Raw genomic sequence first — 19,211 nt, forward strand, 5'->3', positions numbered from 1 at the left:
CAAACACTCAATGTGCACCTCGTGTCACACATCAGACATCAAGATACATTCCACCCACGTCACACTCGGTCTAGAATATTCACTAAAATGACTCAGTGGCACCGGAGATACGATGTCGCAGTTCTTGCAGATTATGAGGCGGTTGAGGTACATAAATGATATCTTTCATGTAACCCTAAAATAAGAAGATTCAAGTTGGGGAACCTTGGTGGTCGCTTGCACAAAAGTCTTGATCCACGTCCAATCTATACCTATAAAATAGTTCAATTCACCTTCCTGCCAATTGTTTATTAAGATTTTCTCGAACATTTGCTGCAATGCAACAATGCAAAAATGACAAAAGATAGGCAAAAAGAAGGAACGAACGAAACCCATAGTTCGAGTAACAGATTATATTATTTTCGCTTCTGCTGCCATGCATTGTTTCCGCCTGCAATTAGACATACCGCAATATTCAAAACAGGAATTCTTAGAGTCGTCCTTTCTCATGAAACTAATATAATGTTCCTAATGTTCACTGTTATGAAATTACAGTATATCCGTTTGTAATCACGAGGGTGTCTGTCAACATATTGTAATTCAGTATAAGATGCGAACTGTAAACATTCCTCAACAGAGATGTTTTGCGATTCATTGATTCTGCTCTATGTTCTTGTCTCTGTCTTCCAACAAACTGTCGTGTAGATTTTAGTTAAAAGACAGCAATCGTATATTTTGACGAGTCAACTCCCTGTGTTATTTATAACTGACTATACACTTCCACAACTTGTTCAGTGATTTTCGAATTGTAATTTTGTCTTCAATGTCACTAGTTATAGCTTGGCATAATACAGCGTGGGAAAACACAGTGATTTCTTACTCCTGTCATGTGGAAAATGTAATTGTAAACACAAAAGTCTAACAAGAAAATTTTCATTCTATAGTAATGTATAGAAGTAATGGTTACACTTCATTATTTCTGAAATGTTTCTAGCAGATAATTCACTTATTCTGCCTTATGAGATATTTTATGACGTAGCTCGAAGACATTCAAAAGAGAATTAATTATATCTTCTCTGTTACCTGTTCACATAGTACAAATCTTAGCATAATAATCCGACTGGATCCAGGTGCAAGATTCTTAAAAGATTACTTCAGAGTGTTATGAACCAAAGGTTTTATTGCCATTTAATGTGGATAGCTTTATAAAGTTACCATGATTGTGTCTTAAGGAAAATTAAAGGTAACTCTGGGCTGGACTACAAGGCAGATTTCTGAACAATTAAGTACTGAGATACATGTATTTATTTGAAAATAATTATATAATAAGTTTGCAGTAAAAATTATATATAAATACAGTACATATATGTAGTCTATATATAATTTCTGATTTTTTTGTCTATACTGAATCATAATAAGTTAATCTCTTTCATGTAATTATAAGTTAAATTGTTCATGTATATTTATATGAAGAAGATGCTTTGATGGGCATCTAGCCTGTGTACTTCCCGTAAGCCAAAATAAATAAATAAAAATAAATATATAGACCCTATTATATCATTAATAAAAATAAGTATATAGACCTTATTGTAACATTTTTAGAAGCGCATTAGATGTACGAACTTCCGAGGAATATACTGCACGAGAAATACATAAATAATGATAAAAATGAAAATCAAACAAGAGGGAATTATTTCAAAAACTTGTTACGAAACTTAAGGAAAAAGTTATCCAAGAAATTAATGTAGAAGTGGTTTGCAAAAAGGTACTCGTAAAATACCTTAAAACAGTGTACCTCCAAGCATACAACATTCAGCGTGCTTTTTTTAACGTGTTGTTTATTGTTAGAAAATAACATGTACAAAAATATAGTCTTAATTTATTCTTCCCTGAAGGTGTAAAAACTCGTGCTCAGGGAGTTACCTAAACACATACTTAACACAAAAAAGGTATTTATTTGACACAAAGTGGTCAAGGAAAAAAATATATAGGAATAAATTAACTTAAAAAATACAATTTTAACAATTTAACTCATACAAATACATATACATATTAAATCAATATATATATATATATATATATATATATATATATATATATATATATTCTTTAAAAATTGAATTCCTAACGGTAATTTTCCATATTTGAGTATTTTTCAATTATTTTATTATATAACCTTGGGCCAAAGTAGGTACCATGGCTAAGAGCTGTGCTTGTGAAACACTTTGGTTCCTGTAGTCGTATAAAATCGGATCTTTTAGTTCCATATTTATGATGATACAATTTGAATTTATTGCGATATAATAAATTTGTTTAATTTTAAAAACATTAAAATCAGTGAACAAAAGCTCGGATGAGTAATCAATTAGTTTATTAAGGCATATTTTGATTATTCTTTTCTGAATAAGTATTAGTGGAGTGGGATTAAAATTACAAGCATTTCCGCATCGTAAAATTTCATACTGGAAAATGGATTGAAATAAAGCTAAATAAATGAGACGAAAAATATTAACTAGTAAATATGACCGAAGTATAACAAAGATATAAATTGTTTTACGTGGAACATGGTTTCAAGTTCAGAGTCTCCGTGTGATCACAAATATGACGTCAAGTTTAGAGGCTTCAAACACTTGCCTCCTGTAAACTATCCCCGTGTGAATCAGGCCTTAAGGCCGCCAGCAGCGTAGACAACATTATTTTCAGAATCACTGGTTATTTAGTAGCTGGTGTGTTGTGGCCACCCCACATACCTAGTTAAAGGTTAAAGTAAGAGAACCTTCTGAAGCTTAGGCCTAGTTATTCCTACGTGAAGTACGATCTCGTGACATTTTTGTTGTTGTTGTTTGGCGCGGGTGCACCTGTGTCGTAATTGTTCGCAATGACAGCACTCGGGGCCCGCCCCACCACGCCTCTCTATTACTTCATACTGCCCAAGACTTTCCATCTTCAGCATCCTCGCCCAGTAACTGAGAGTAACAGCATAAACAGGGGCCTCGCCTGACATCGCGCTCTCAATCCGCTGCAGCCCGGTTCACACTGCTTTCAACATAATGGTTTCATCGTAAGCTCTCACAACCAGTGCTGTAGTTGGGCCGGTACGCCGTACTGTCTCAAAAAAAAAATCCATGTTACCGTACCAGAAAAAAAATGTAGATTCGAAAGTACAGTAGAACCCCGATTATTCGTCACCCTATTAACCGATTGTCAGATTATCCGACTTTTTTTTCTAGCTCCTATTTTCTTTTTACTGCAGAAAAAATATGAAGTACTGTATGTTATGTTCCTATATAGTTTTCTACAGAAGGTTATTTTTACAAGCCTTTACTCTTACTACGAATTATGTAGTAGAAATACTTAGCTGTCGGCACAGAAATAGTTACTTGTAAAATGATCACTACCTGCTTTCATAGAAGAATGTCCACAAACCCCTGTACAATTCTGTCCTTATCCTTACTATTCGAGTGGCCGTACTGTATAACGTCTATGCAAAATGTCTTCCACAGTTGTCAAAAGAAAACGTATTGTGTTAATTACCGAAAAAAAAAATGGAAATAATTGAGAGGCTTGGAAAAAAATAAACTGTGGTTAATGCTGTTTTAGAGTAGGAGATTGGCGTTACAACTGTACGCGATTTAACAAAAGAAAACTAGAATAAAGTGTATAAAGTATGTAAATCTACAATATGAGACTTCAAGTAAACCTATCTTTCCGCAGACAATTGTCGTCGTCGTCGTCGTCATCATCGTCATCATCATCATCATCATCATCATCATCATCATCATCATCATCATCATCATCATCATCATCAACTATCAATCCTTGGCCCTTAAGAACTCATCGTTGACAACCGATCTTTTGATGAACTCCTGATCCACTACATAGCACGTTAAACACAATACCACGAAGGAAATTACGAAATTGTAGGTCAAAGAATTATTCACATAATTTACGAAAATCTTTTATGACATGGATTATCCGATTTTTTCGATTAACCGTTCAGTCGGCCCCCTTCATTGCCACGGATAATAGAGGTTCTACTGTATATTAACTATGTTGAAATAGTTTTTAACATTTCGGTACTTTGAAATGGAGAAAGTTAGCTATTTGAAAAACATTTTGATTTTGATATCTGGCATGAAAGTAGCGGCTGACATCTCAGATTCTTTGCTTAAGGAGTTAGGTACAGCTTACAGCAGTATAATTTTTTTGGAAATATTCAACATTTTTTTCCTCTATTACTGTATCTTGTACAATAATGAAAATTGGTATGTGTAAAACACTGTACTTCTGCTAACTGAAAAAAATATTTTTACGACTAAAAGATATATATATATATATATATATATAATTTCGAAATTCAAAATGGTGGGAGTTCACTGTGCAGTGATGAAGCGTTTCCCTCATAACTTATAAACTTCTTAACTTTTTCATGTTCTCTCTCTTTTATTTTATTGCTGAAACTCATGTTTACAATATCATGCTCTTTCAACTACATTCCTTGATAAATAATTTTTTTTTTATTTTGCGTTAGATATTTGAACACTTTTTAAATGAATTTATTTTTATCAGACAATCTATCAAAGATAGAGAAGTGATTTTGCATCATATTGTAGATATAATATGCATAAATAAACACAAGAGATTTCATCACAGAATGTTGGATAGTTTTTGAGTTATCTGGGAAACGCTTCATCACAGCACAGTCAACTGAATTTGGAAAAAAAATGTAAATATTTTTTTTTAAATCGTAAAAGTATTTTTTTTTTTCATATAAAAGAAGGACAGTGTTTTATACACACTAATTTTAATTATTGTACAAGGCATAGTAATGGAGGAAAATAATGTTGAATATTTCCAAAGTTTTACTGCAGTAAGCTGTACCTAACCCTTCAAACGCTTGTCCATTCGTTGTTTTATCGAAAACCATGGTCTGACACTTCAGGCGCAGTTGTGATTTGTCAGTTTCAAGCTTGCATAACGCCTCAAAAAATCTGCTGGACTGATTCGCTAATTTCAAAACTTGCGTAGATGCCTTCGCATAACATTAATTTCATGATGTGGCGTCTCAAAAATTCTGCTGCTCTGATTCGCTAATTTTAAAACTCGCTCAGGTTTAATGCTAGTAGTTTGCTGGAGGAAGGAAATATTGTTACTTTTCGTGCGTTCATAAATCTTGAGTCCAGTTACATGTTATAGATTCTGTTCCAATTTCAACTAAAGTATGTGAATGAGCATTACTGTAGTGAACGAATCTGCAACTAAGAGAAGGAATACTCTTCCAGTAAAAGAATTTCTAGGGTTTTGTTCCTGAAAGTATTGGGCCACCAGTGTCAGCGTTTAATTTCTTGCCTTATATGTAATAGTGGCTGCGATATGGAAGGAAGCCTGAAGAGGCGACTGCATGACGAAGAAGTAACTTTGGAAAAGAAATGCAGTAAGAGTCCATATAAAATCTAGTCTGACCAAGGAGATTTCAACAGTACTCCCTAAAATTTGTTTCCAACTACAGCACTGATCACAACGACTATGTTTTTGTCAATTATTTAACGACACTATATCAACTACTATTTAGTGTTGATGAAGTTGGTGGTATCGATATGGTATTTAGCGAAATGAAGCCAAGGTTTCAGCATTTGATCACCTGATATTCGCCTTACAATGGGAGAAAATCTAGGAAAAATAATTGACAGTGAGACAATGGTTCAGAAGAGTTTAACGTAAATAATACTCCTACTGCTCCTCCTATTCCTTATATCTACTATTCCTTATTAGCAATAATCCTTATTACTACTACTTACCAATTTATCCTTTGATGAGGTGGAAAAAATTCAAATACCTTGGAGCAACAGTAACAAATATAAATGACACTCAGGAGGAAATGAAACAAAGAATAAATGTGGAAAATGTCTGTTATTATTCGGTTGAGAAGATTTTATCATCCAGTCTGTTTTCAAAAAATCTGAAAGTTAGAATTTATAAAACAGTTATATTACCGGTTGTGCTTTATGGTTGTGAAACTTGAACTCTCACTTTGAGAGAGGAACAGAGGTTAAGTGTGTTTGAGAATAAGGTTACTTAGGAAAATATTTGGGGCTAAGAGGGATGAAGCTACAGGAGAATGGAGAAAGTTACATATCGCAAATTGCGTATGTGGGGTGGCCACAACACACCAGCTACTAAAAAACCAGTGATTTTGAAAACAATGTTGTCTACAGTGCTGGCGGGCTTAAGGCCTGATACACACGGAGATAGTTTACAAGAGTCAAGTGCTTGAAGCCTCTAAACTTGCATTGTATTCTCCACCTGACAGAAGGGATGGGGACAGAAACGAAAAGAAAAGAGAAAGGGAATGTAAACAAAGAAAAAGTAACAAAAACAACAGGGAATTTAAGGAAACCCAAGTGTTTGCGTGAAACGTCTAATCTCGAATTAAGTAACAAAATACAACATAATATATAGTAGTTTCTTTAACGTTGCAGTAGACCTTTATTTTATCTGATATACATTTGTATAATTATATTACTCACATATCCAATATTTCCATAACTATTGCCTGCAAAATTTAATTTAAACTTTACTTATGGAACATTGTTAATTTTACATTAGTTTAATTGTAAAATTGGTCTATGATAAATTAAGTAGGTATCATAGTCCACACAAGTAATATAATTAACATCTTTACCAAATACCATATTAATACAGAAACTACCCATTGCAGTGCTAATTTTACTGCATTGTAGTAGATGATTTATGTTTTCATCGAATCAAGAATGTCTTCAGAGTTTATTGACAAATCTTTCATATCAGAACTCCAATTGTCTCTCCTTGAGGTCAAGTATAGACATTTCACGACAAAATGAAATAAATCAATATGTACAGCAAAATCGAATGAATGAGTGAAAGGAAGAAACATTTTTAAATTATGGTTTATTTAACGACGCTCGCAACTGCAGAGGTTATATCAGTGTCGCCGGTGTGCCGGAATTTTTGTCCCGCAGGAGTTCTTTCACATGCCAGTAAATCTACTGACATGAGCCTATCGCATTTAAACACACTTAAATGCCACCGACCTTGGCCGAGATCGAACCCGCAACCTCGAGCATAGAAGGCCAGCGGTATACCGACTACGCTACCGTGGGCGACTCGAAGGAAGGAAGGAAGGACATAAGGAAGAGAAAAAAGAAAGCCAGAAGACAGAAAGAAAAAAGAATATTTAAAAGGAGATTAAATTCACCTAACTACCAACCTATAGGCTCAATATAAATTCTGCAGTGCTTGGGAAAAGTGGCATAAGTCAGTTTCCACAAACATTTTTTATTAATTTATTGGCAACTTACGGAACATCTGCTCGCTTGGGAAAAGAGACATAAGTATTTCTCCCATTACAATAATTCATACAGAAAAAAAATTAAATCGACATAAACCAGTGTGAAGACAGTTTTTTTCCCTTCTCCTGTAAAATTAACATTTTTGACTTGTGCCACTTTTCCCGAGCACTACAGAATTAATCGCCGCAGAATTTCTTCCCATCATTTATAATGAACTGTATCTAATCAATTTTCTGTCCCGCGCCGTGGCGTCGTGGTCTAAGACATCTAGCCTAGGACTCGCGTTACGGAATGCGCGCTGGTTCCATTCCTCATGGGGGAAGAAGTTTTCTCATGAAATTTCGGCAAATGTATGGAACCGGTGCCCACCCAGCATCGTGATGCACTTGGGGAGCTACGATAGGTAGCGAAATCCGGTTGCGAAAACCAGCTATAACGGCTGGGATATCATCGTGCTAACGACACGATACCTCTATTTTGGTTGGATGATCGTCCACTTTTGCTTCGGCATGTGAATGTGAGGCCAGCAGCCGGCTGGCCGATCTAGGCCCTTCAAGGGCTGTGGCGCCACAGATTATTATTATTATTATTATTATTATTATTATTATTATTATTATTATTAATCAATGTTCTCACTAAAATAAGTGATGGGATTTTCTTGAATCTAATGATGACTGTAAAAATTGAGCACAACTTTCCACGCTCTCCGAATATGAATCAATCTGATTTTTAATTTAATGTCTACTACTTATAGAAGACCGATTGACAACATTCAATGCTCACCGAAACTGCATGAATCTGTTTTTAAATTGAGCGCCCTTATTAAACTTACAGTTTGCGTTGGATCCATTGAGTAGACTACAACATCCATATCCACGAAATCTGATTTCGAAATGAGTGACCATATTAAGCCCACTATTTATAGAAGACCCATTGAATACGTTACAAAACTTCACGTATCCCGAAGATGAATATATTTGATTTTCAATTGAGTGTTCTTAGAAGATCCACTGAGGACGTCACAACATTCCACGCTCCCCGAATTTGAATGAATGTGACTTTAATTGAGTGACCATATTTAGCCCACTATTTACGGAAAACTAACTTAGGACGATACAAAATTTTAAAATTCCCGGAACTGAAAACATATGATTTTTAATTGAGTGGCCATATTAAGTCTTTAGCCGGCCCGGATGGCTCAAGCGGTAGGGGCACGGCATGTCTCTATCGCTTGGTCCGAAGGGTTGTGGGTTCGAGTCCCACCTCGGGCATGGGTGTTGTGTTTGTATTAGTGTAAGTAAAACAAAGGAAACGAACGAAAAAGTAAAAACAGAAAACAGAAAAACAAAGCTAAATAAAAAAAAGAGTACTGTGGACAAAATTATCAAAAAAAAAATGTCTATTGTTTATGAAAGAATCGTTGAGGACCTTACAATATTTCACGCTCTCAGAACTTGAATTAATATGATTTTTAATTGAGTGGCCATATTAAGCCTTCTGTTTATAGAAGACCTATTGAGGACGTTACAACATTCCGCGCTCCTAAAATCTTAATGAACTTCATTTTTAATTGAGACACCATATTAAGCCTACTGTTTACAGAACGCTCATTGAGGGCGATAAAAAATTACAAGATATCCGAACCTGAAAATATTTAATTTTTAATTGAATGACCATATTGAGGACGTTACAACATTCTACGCTTCCAGTACCTCAATGAATCTAATTTTTTATTGAGTGGTCATATTAAGCCCTCTGTTCATAGAAGATCTATTGAGGACGTTACAACATTCTACGCTCCCAGAACCTCAATGAATCTCAATTTTTATTGAGTGGCCATATTAAGCCCTCTGTTCATAGAAGATCTATTGAGGACGTTTCAACATTCTACGCTCCCTGAACCTCAATGAATCTCATTTTTTATTGAGTGGCCATATTAAGCCCTTTGCTCATAGAAGATCTATTGAGGACGTTACAACATTCTACGCTCCCAGAACCTCAATGAATCTCACTTTTTATTGAGTGGCCATATTAAGCCCTCTGTTCATAGAAGGTCTATTGAGGACGTTACAACATTCTACGCTCCCAGAACCTCAATGGATCTCAATTTTTATTGAGTGGCCATATTAAGCCCTCTGTTCATAGAAGATCTATTGAGGACGTTTCAACATTGTACGCTCCCTGAACCTCAATGAATCTCATTTTTTATTGAGTGGCCATATTAAGCCCTCTGTTCATAGAAGATCTATTGAGGACGTTTCAACATTCTACGCTGCCTGAACCTCTATGAATCTCATTTTTTATTGAGTGGCCATATTAAGCCCTCTGTTCATAGAAGATCTATTGAGGACGTTTCAACAATCTACGCTCCATGAACCTCAATGAATCTCATTTTTTATTGAGTGGCCATATTAAGCCCTTTGTTCATAGAAGATCTATTGAGGACGTTTCAACATTCCGCACTACTGGAACCTGAATGAATCTGATTTTTAACTGAGTGGCCATATTAAGCCCTCTGTTCATAGAAGATCTATTGAGGACGTTTCAACATTCCGCACTACTGGAACCTGAATGAATCTGATTTTTAACTGAGTGGCCATATTTAGCCTACTGTTTATACAGAACCTATTGAGCATATTATAACATTCCACGCTCCCCGAATCTGAATGAATCTGATTGTTAATTGAATGGTCATATTAAAGCCACTGTTTACAGAAGACCCACTGAGAACGTTTAAGTAATCCAATAACGTTCTGAGGAAGACTGCCAACGATTTCGTCATAGGCAACAAGTTAAATTTTTGGACGTGTGGAAAGATATGATAAAGCATTCGAGAGCTCGGTATCAATACCAATAGAGGCATTTTGAGCACTTTCTTCACATGCAAGTATGTTGTTGCCGGACCAGAAGAGCAGCCAGAATTCTGAGTAAAGATAGTTTGGAAAGGAATAAAGGAAGGGAAGACGAAAAATGAAAGGAAGAAGTAAGGAGAAAAAGAAAAAAATGAACAATAGTGACGTAAGAAAAGGTGGAAGCTGAAAAAGGAGGAAGAAGGATAGGGAGAACGAGGGGCATAGCGACGTAGGTATAAAGGAGGAACAATTAAGTACACAGTGGGCCAAAAGAAACGACACCAAATTAGAAATACTCTATTTTCGGAAATACATAACATTAATTTATAATGAATACACTGTTGGAAAGAGTAGACTTTAAAGATGAGCAGGACGTTTTATTATGTTTTTTGAGGCTCAATTAAAATCTTATGGAGGTCAATACACAATGATGCGAAGACAATTTATTACTTCAAAATGCAGAAACTGACCCGTTGGTAAAATTAATAATAATTAATGATCTTTCAAATAATAAAAATTAAAAGTGATACTCTATGTGACTGCCATTTGCCCGCACAACCATTTGTAGGCGTCTTCTCCATTGTCCAATAACATTGTATATGTCTTTGATGAAGTCAGTCCCAACATTCAAGATGGGGTTGTCTTAAATGTTCAATATTACGAATTCTTATTTTGTAGTAAACTGCTTTTGTAGTTGACTCCATACAAAATAGTCTATAGGATTAAGATCTCGTTTGAAACTTCAGCGGAAACCATCAGAGAATCTGAGAAATGCGATCTTTCATCCAATAATCTCTCAGGAGGGATATCATGTCCGTATCTTGCTAATAAATCGTTGTACACTTGAAAGAAACCATTCTCGCTGAGTGTAGTTCCTTACAATTTGACGGGCAGATAAATTATATTGGTGAAAATGTTTAATGAAAATCTTGTCCTCGTTCGTTAAGTGACCATTATTCATAAAATGAGAACACGGACAGCTGTATATTAGCTGCATTGACGTGAGTGCGAAATATCACGGACTTGACATCTAGCTGAGCGGCATGGAATTACGTCCACAAATACAAATATTAATTGAATAGTACCGTATTTAATGTAACATTACTTTATATCAAATCTACATATTATGAGAAATATTGCATTTTTTCTTTTCTTTAGTGAGGCAAAATTAATTCTGACATTAAGAATGAATTTACAATAACGCTTTAATATATCCATTGCTGACAACTGCAAAGATAAAAATGGTAGTGATCTAATGCTTGGAATAATTAGTAAAGGCATGTGGACAACAATAAAACTTAATTTGCTAAAACCTTAAAATTTCCAATACATTTTAACTTCTATTCATTTATTAGGCTTAAATAAAAAAGCTGATTTTTATTGTTCCATGAACACAGAGACAAAGGCATTAGGCCTAATAAAGAATTTTGTTGATTCACGTTTTATGAACTCTGGAAATCTAAATTACGATATGGAGCAGATTGTAATGCTGTAATTGTAGCAATTATAAACAGCACACATACACCCTGACATTTTAACACAGCTCCAATTAATAAAACTATTAACTAGCCCAGCAACAATATACTGTACATTGCAGTTGATTACAGCTTGTTTCGCGAGTATCTCCACACCGGCCGCCTAGGTAGCAGCACCAGCGTCGTTCGCGCGCAGAACTGCTAGCTGTCCGGTATTATTATAGTAAGGTAGGCCTATTTGATGAGAACTCAAAACGGAAGAAAACAAATGATAGCATAATAAACGGCTTGGCCTGATGAACTCGTAAGACCATAATGCTTAGTTTGGCATAAACGATCGATTTTGCACTGCCTTACAAAAAAATTAATGTTTAATAAATGGTAAGAAATTAAATATTACAGTACTTTCCCGGTCTACAAGGACTGTGAAATTTGCCTGTGAAATAAACTTTCAAGTGAAATCATTAGCTACTGGAATAAAACCATTCAAACGTTGTGCCGTTTTTTGGCCCACTATGTAGATATTTATACAAGCCTTGGTGAAAGTTAAGGGGAGGGAGAGAGAGAGAGAGAGAGAGAGAGAGAGAGAGATATTCTGGAATTGAGAAGTTGAAGAAGACTTTTTTATGATGCTGTAAGCAGCTTAAGTACCAATATGAACCGGTAAAGTAACTGCAAGTTACAGTGAAATAAAGAGAAGAGTATTAGAAAAAAATCGCTCCTCATTTGTTTTTGTTGACTAGTCGTCCAGCCGCAGGGAGGTGTATCAATGGTTCCTCAGCCTGGTTGTGCTGACCTCCATACACATTGCGACATGTTCCTGTCGGTATTACACCGTCAAAGTAATGGCTAATTTCTATAAAGTAGGCCTATGCTTCAAGAATTAAACAATCTGTATCTGACGAAATCTAATCTGAAAAGACGAAGGGAAAGAAATTAAAATGGAAATGCATATTGACTATATATTATTAGTACGACGTAGTGGTGTATTACTAAACAAAAAAAGTCCTGTCTCTTGGATTTCGGTAATACCAGTAGTAGTTGTCTTCGTAGTACCCACCACCACCACCACCACCACCACCACCATCACCACCACCACCACCACCATCACCACCATCACCACCACCACCACCACCACCATCACCACCACCACCACCACCATCACCACCATCACCACCACCACCACCACCATCACTACCACCACCATCACCACCACCACCACCACCATCACCACCACCACCACCATCACTACCACCACCATCACCACCACCACCACCATCACCACCACCACCACCACCACCATCATCACCACCACCACCACCATTTCCGCAGGAATATTTATGGAATGTGAGACGAAAATAGAAGTTGTTAAGTGTGCGGAGTAGAACTTATAATGAAATACAGTACAGTCTCGTTAATCCGAACGACGCTAATTAAAAAATCTGGTTAATCCGAACAAAATTATTTTAAGAAAAAAAAAACAAATTTATTGTAATAGTACAAAGTAGCGAAAAGAAAAAAATGAATAAATTCACTCTATTTATTTTACTTTAAAATAAATTATGAAAATAGCACATTCAAGGGTACTTACAACAATTAGTGTTTCCTGTACATAATTTACACATCTATCATGCTCATAAAATCAGTCATTTTCTATTATAATGAAGTGAACCTGTTGGTTGTGGTTCTAAAAATAGCAACAGGTACCACTACCCCACCACCGTCTCTCAACGCTCCTGAATAGCATGCATTGCATTACAGGAAATATTTCGGTTAATCCGAAAATCTTGTAATCCGAATAGGTCTTGGTCCCAATTAGTTCGGATTAATGAGACTCTACTGTAGCTTAAATATGAATAAAATATGACTGTTTAGAAATTAAAAATTTGACGATAATATGAAGATCATAAAAGTGCCCTGGTGCCGCCCGGCCTCGAAAAATAATACCCTGGCGCTGTCAGGGCTCTCCAAGCCTGAAATACACCCCTTGTACGATGTACCGATATACAGTAGCTATTTTATCCCGCTTTTAGTACACATGTTTTATGATAAGCTGTTTACTGCAAATGATCTGTAAAATAAATGTTATGTTTTATTTAACGACGCTCGCAACTGCAGAGGTTATATCAGCGTCGCCGCATGTGCCGAAATTTTGTCCCGCACGAGTTGTTTTACATGATAGTAAATTTATTTATTTATTTTTTATTGCTAGTAAGTTTGAAATGAATACAAATTAATAAATACAATGAAAGATAAACTAGCCCACTCCTGAATGAGTAAGACTTGTGCTCAGGAGGGGATTCCAATACAGACAAAAATAAAATTAAAATTGAGAGAGAATACAGATTAAATAGTGTTTAATATGTTTAAACCCAAACTATAAATGAAATAAAAGTTTTTTTATTTTTTTTATTAATTTGGAGAGAATTCGTGGCTGAAATATTATTGGAATAAAATTTGTTTAATAATCTGGGACCTGGAGTCATGCTATGATAAAAAACTGCATTGGTTTTACATTTTGGTTCACACAAACGCAGAGAATTCATATTTTTAGTTCTTTATTTATGTATATACCTTTCAAAGTTATTAAAATTTCTATGAAAATATTTTAATAAAATAAAATAATACATTTGTTTAATGTTGAAAACTTTTAAATGTTTAGACAACAATTCAGTTGAGTAATCTTTCTGCTTTTTTAAACAAATTTTTAATACTTTTTCTGTAGTAAAATTAACGGATAAAGGTTGGATTTATAAGTTCCACCTCAACCTATAATACCATACATAAATATAGATTGAAATAATGTTAAATAAATTACACGTAAACAGTTAATTGACAAAATATGTCTTAGAATAACAAAGTAACAATGTTTTACGTAATTTATTACAAATATAATGAATATGATTATTCCATTTTAAAGTATTTAATCTCATTAACTTCATTAATAACTGAACAACTGCAATTTATATCGGTACATCAGAATTATGCATTTTAATTTGTAGTGTAGATGAAATTGGTTTATTACCTTTATTATTTAAAGAAAATGGGATAGCTATTGTTTTATCTTTACTAGTTACAAGTGAATTTAAATCGAACCATATTTCTATTAATTTTAAGCCGCAATTTTCATCTACTGACATGAGCCTGTCACACTTAATCACACTTAAATACCATCGACCTGACCCGGAATCGCACTCGCAACCTTGGGCATAGAAGACCAGGGCTATACCAACTCGCTAACCAGGTCGACAATGATCTTATTCAAAATATGAGTCATGATGGTAGACTGTAGTTACAGTACACACATGAACAGGATGCTACTCTGTGGTTTAAATTCTAAAAACTTTGTGGACTTAAAATAGTCGCAGTCTCATATAGTCTTGTCGCTATTATTTCCGGTGTGACTCCTCCTCTTTGCTTATGCCTTAGGAAGTGAAGGTTCTATAAAGTGTAGGTCAGGGGTCGTCTGCACAGAGCACCCTGGGGCTAGCGTCTCTTACCCGTGAAAAACGCAGTGCACCGTGGTGCATTCGTAGCTGCTAGCGGGTATGCTCTCTACCTCTTCCTGCTGCACGACGGTGCACACGGGACGGCACCGCTTAACCTTTGCACATTTCAGCGAGTGCTGACGACCACTGGTATAGGTAGATAGTATCGTTCGCCATTTTTGTTCTTTCGTTGCCGAGCTGCCAGACGAGGAATTTACTTGCCGCACAGTTAAACATTATCATGGTCGTAGCTCCTATGATAATAAATCAAACGCAGTGTAACTGAGCAAATAATTGAGCGGCAAATAACGTCCTAGTATGTTTTCTGCGAACGTCAACGAAAGAACAAAAATGGCGGGCGATTATATTAAGTATTTACCGAGCCCTAGGAAGTGCATCAGCAGCGAATGACAAGACGCAGACTCTTAAATGTAGCCGACCTGCAATGTGATTGGCTGCCGGAAATAAGAGCGACGTGTCTATAATAATTGTAATAATTTATATCGATGTATACTGTAGGCGTGGCCAGTACAGTTTTTGAGTTGGTAGAAATAACTGGGTATGGTCTTGAAGGTTCCAAATTCAATCCCGCGAAGTGACGGGATTTCTTGTCAAATTTCCAGGACTTAGAGTCTTTTGTCAAATTGTGTATCGAGTCTTCCCAGGGGGTAAACGGCGGTCGGAACGTCCTGCTGACCATAACATCTCATTCTAGTCAGAGGTCATGAAAGCGTTACCTCCAAAACCTTAGCCCCACCAATGCCATCTAAAGTGAACATCTTTTACACCTTACACTATAGACTCCGCTAACGTTCCCTGTCTTTACACCTCAGCGGACATGCTAATGCTCTTAGGATAAACTGGCGTACAACTACTACGTCTTTTATGCAAATTTGGCTTTCAGGTAAAAGCTCCCTGTGAAGCAGGCTTGAATAATTTCGAGGGTAAAAAAATTGTTCCGGGGCCGGGTATCTATCCCAGGACCCTTTGCTTAGCGCACGAATGCTCTACCGACTGAGCTACCCCAGGAACTATACACGACACTGTACGTACGTACGCATGCATGCATGCATGCATGTATGTATGTATGTATGTATGTATGTATGTATGTATGTATGTATGTATGTATGTATGTATGTATGTATGCATGTATGCATGTGTGCATGTGTGCATGTGTGCATGTGTGTATGTGTGTATGTATGTATGCATGTGTGCATGTGTGCATGTATGTATGTATGTGTGCATGTGTGCATGTGTGTATGTATGTATGTATGTATGTATGTATGTATGTATGTATGTATAGTAAATTTGCCTAATTTCGTGATACTCCTAATTCCGTGTTACGTTTTTTTCACTGAATGTCACAGAATTGGGTATTTTGCTAGGAAGTTCGCCGATGCGCTGTCTCAAAAGTAGGCGAAAGAAGCACTCTTTCGAGAAAGATGTTTGGCGCTATGGTAGAACGGCAAAGCTTTGACTGAAATTCAATTTTAAAAACGTATCACGGGATTAGGGGTATCACGGAAATAGGCAACTTTACCCTATGTATGTATGTATGTATGTATGTATGTATGTATGTATGTATGTATGTATGTATGTATGTATGTATGTATGTATGTATGTATGCATGCATGCATGCATGTATGTATGTATGTATGTATGTATGTAATATAAATCTAATAAACGACGTAAAACTACAAACAAGAAATGCATCAATAATATTGAATTTTTAAGAGATGTAATATGGAGAAGTAAGTTTATGTGTATGAGTAAGGAAAGTAAAATAAGAATTTATGAACTCTGCGTAAGATCAATTCTGACATATGACATACGCCACATAAACAGAAAAAAAATAGAAAACTGAACATTTAATGTTCAACAATAGAAATGTGAACACTACGTAGCATCATAGGTTATAGTTCGTATGACAGAAAGACAAATGAGATTAGGATTAAGTGTGGAATACTACAGATTGTAGCAAAATGGACAAAGGAAAAATAATGGAGGGACCATATTTTAAGGATGTTTGATGGTCGTCTACCAAAGATTGCCAGGTGTGAAAAGCCAAAATAATACTTTAAGACCTCTGGAACGACATCCAACACGATGGAAGGAAAATTAAAAACCTGTCCAGCAAAAGCAGCATCCGTGGAAAGAAATAGGCCTGTGAACTAATATAAGAAAATATCTGTAATGCTTGTAAACATATTAAGTCTGATTATGAAATATGTTACTAGTCAGCGTCATGTATGCAATAGAGGGGGAAAGTAATTGATCACTCTACCCCAATATCATCTAGATTAATTGCCTCATGAGTCATGCCATATTGGTGTCACTTACGAGGTTCCAACCTGTTTTCGGACAGTTAACTAAACTAAACTACAACAATGTAATGTTTAAGTCGCGAAATTTATCGTCGAAAGCTGACACGCTGTAACACTGCTAAGTGGGCTGTTACTTATCCGTGTCACTTTTCGAACGACGCTGTACAAAGTGTAACATGTTTGCAGTGTACATCCGTTATATCGTTTGAGTACTTTGTATAACGGGAAATAATGTGCAATTCTATTTGCACCTTGTTTTCGCAGGAAAGTCACTAAAGGTGCCTTGCCTGCAAGAAGAATCTGACCGGGATACCGAAGTTGTCTGCAGACAACGACTGTGGCTCATGTTACAGGACTCACTCAGTAGTTCTAAACGTAAATTTAATAACTTCTCTCTTATCCAACAGATTTTTATGCAACTTTGTACAGGTAGCATATCTGTTTTCTATACAAACTATCACTGTGTTTTTGTGAGAGATACTACCCCATTACAGGGGATGAATTTAGACAAAATTATCAACTTTTCTCGTATCTAACAGATTTTCATCAAGCTTTATACAGCAGTTACAGGTAACATATTTGTTTTGTGTACAAACTCTCATTACATTTGTGTAAAAGAAATTTCTCCATTATAGGTGAGAATTTAGACAAAATTAATTAATAGCGTGTAAGAGGGTCTTAGACTATAAGGGTGCTATTCATAGACAATTCGCTAGCCCGTGCTAAACAGGATTAATATCATATCGTATCGCTAACACTGGTTTATCAATACGAAAAACGTTAGTTCGCTGATCATCCACCGAAAGCCCACGCTAAGAATGTCTGGAAACCAAAGTTTGACACTTTCTTTGAGTAACAGCATCAGTTAGCCAGATATCAGATAGTGCTTAAAAAGAGTCCATGTTTTGTTGTAAGCCTCTTTTTGTTCACTTTCTTCTACAGGCTAGATCACAGATTTTCAATTGAGGGGTTGGGTGTAAGAAAGGCACTTCTCTCAAATGCAAGTTTTGAGAAAATTGATGTTGAAAATTCAAACCGTAATAGTGTTATGTATGCACGCCTTTACATTTTGGGTACTCCTGACCTCTTTGATCACAGTATTGAACTACAACTTGGTGATCATATACATAACAGATCAGAGAACACAATAAAGCGTTTTACGCAAAAAGGACACATCCTCTAAAATACCCTTCTTGCACCCAGCCACTCAATTTCGTTCATGTCCGGTCTTCTTGTAGGCCATGGGAGAATATCTTCTGCAGTATATAATTAAAACACCAGTAGTACCAACACAGCCAGATAAAATATACTTAATTATTGGTAAAATATACCAGAAGACGTAAACAACCATATTTACAACAATAGAGACTGTGAATTAGGCCTATACTGATAGTTGATATGACGAATTATATTATGTTTCCAAGAAAAACGTTTTAGTCTAATAATTTGTCCACGTCTGTAAGGTATCGGCACCAAAGATGATGAAAAATGGGCTTTTGTTTTTACATTTTGTAGCCCTTTTCGGAGTGGTTTTTCTTCTGTGTTTTATTACAGATGCTGCATCCTTGTACTCCTCAATGACAGCTGTCTTGCAAGACGTAATTAATTTCATCTATCCATCATCAATGACTGTACTAATCGACACTTTGTGTTTAAACTGCCTTCCGAAATTTATTTTCTTAGTCTTCGAAAAGATAGTGCAGTAGGAGCACGCTCTGTGGTGCTAGTTGAACGTAATAATCTCCCAGGCAATTTATTTTTGAAT

The sequence above is a fragment of the Periplaneta americana genome, chromosome 4, assembly GCF_040183065.1.
Source record: "Periplaneta americana isolate PAMFEO1 chromosome 4, P.americana_PAMFEO1_priV1, whole genome shotgun sequence".
NCBI classification, from domain to species: domain Eukaryota; kingdom Metazoa; phylum Arthropoda; class Insecta; order Blattodea; family Blattidae; genus Periplaneta; species Periplaneta americana.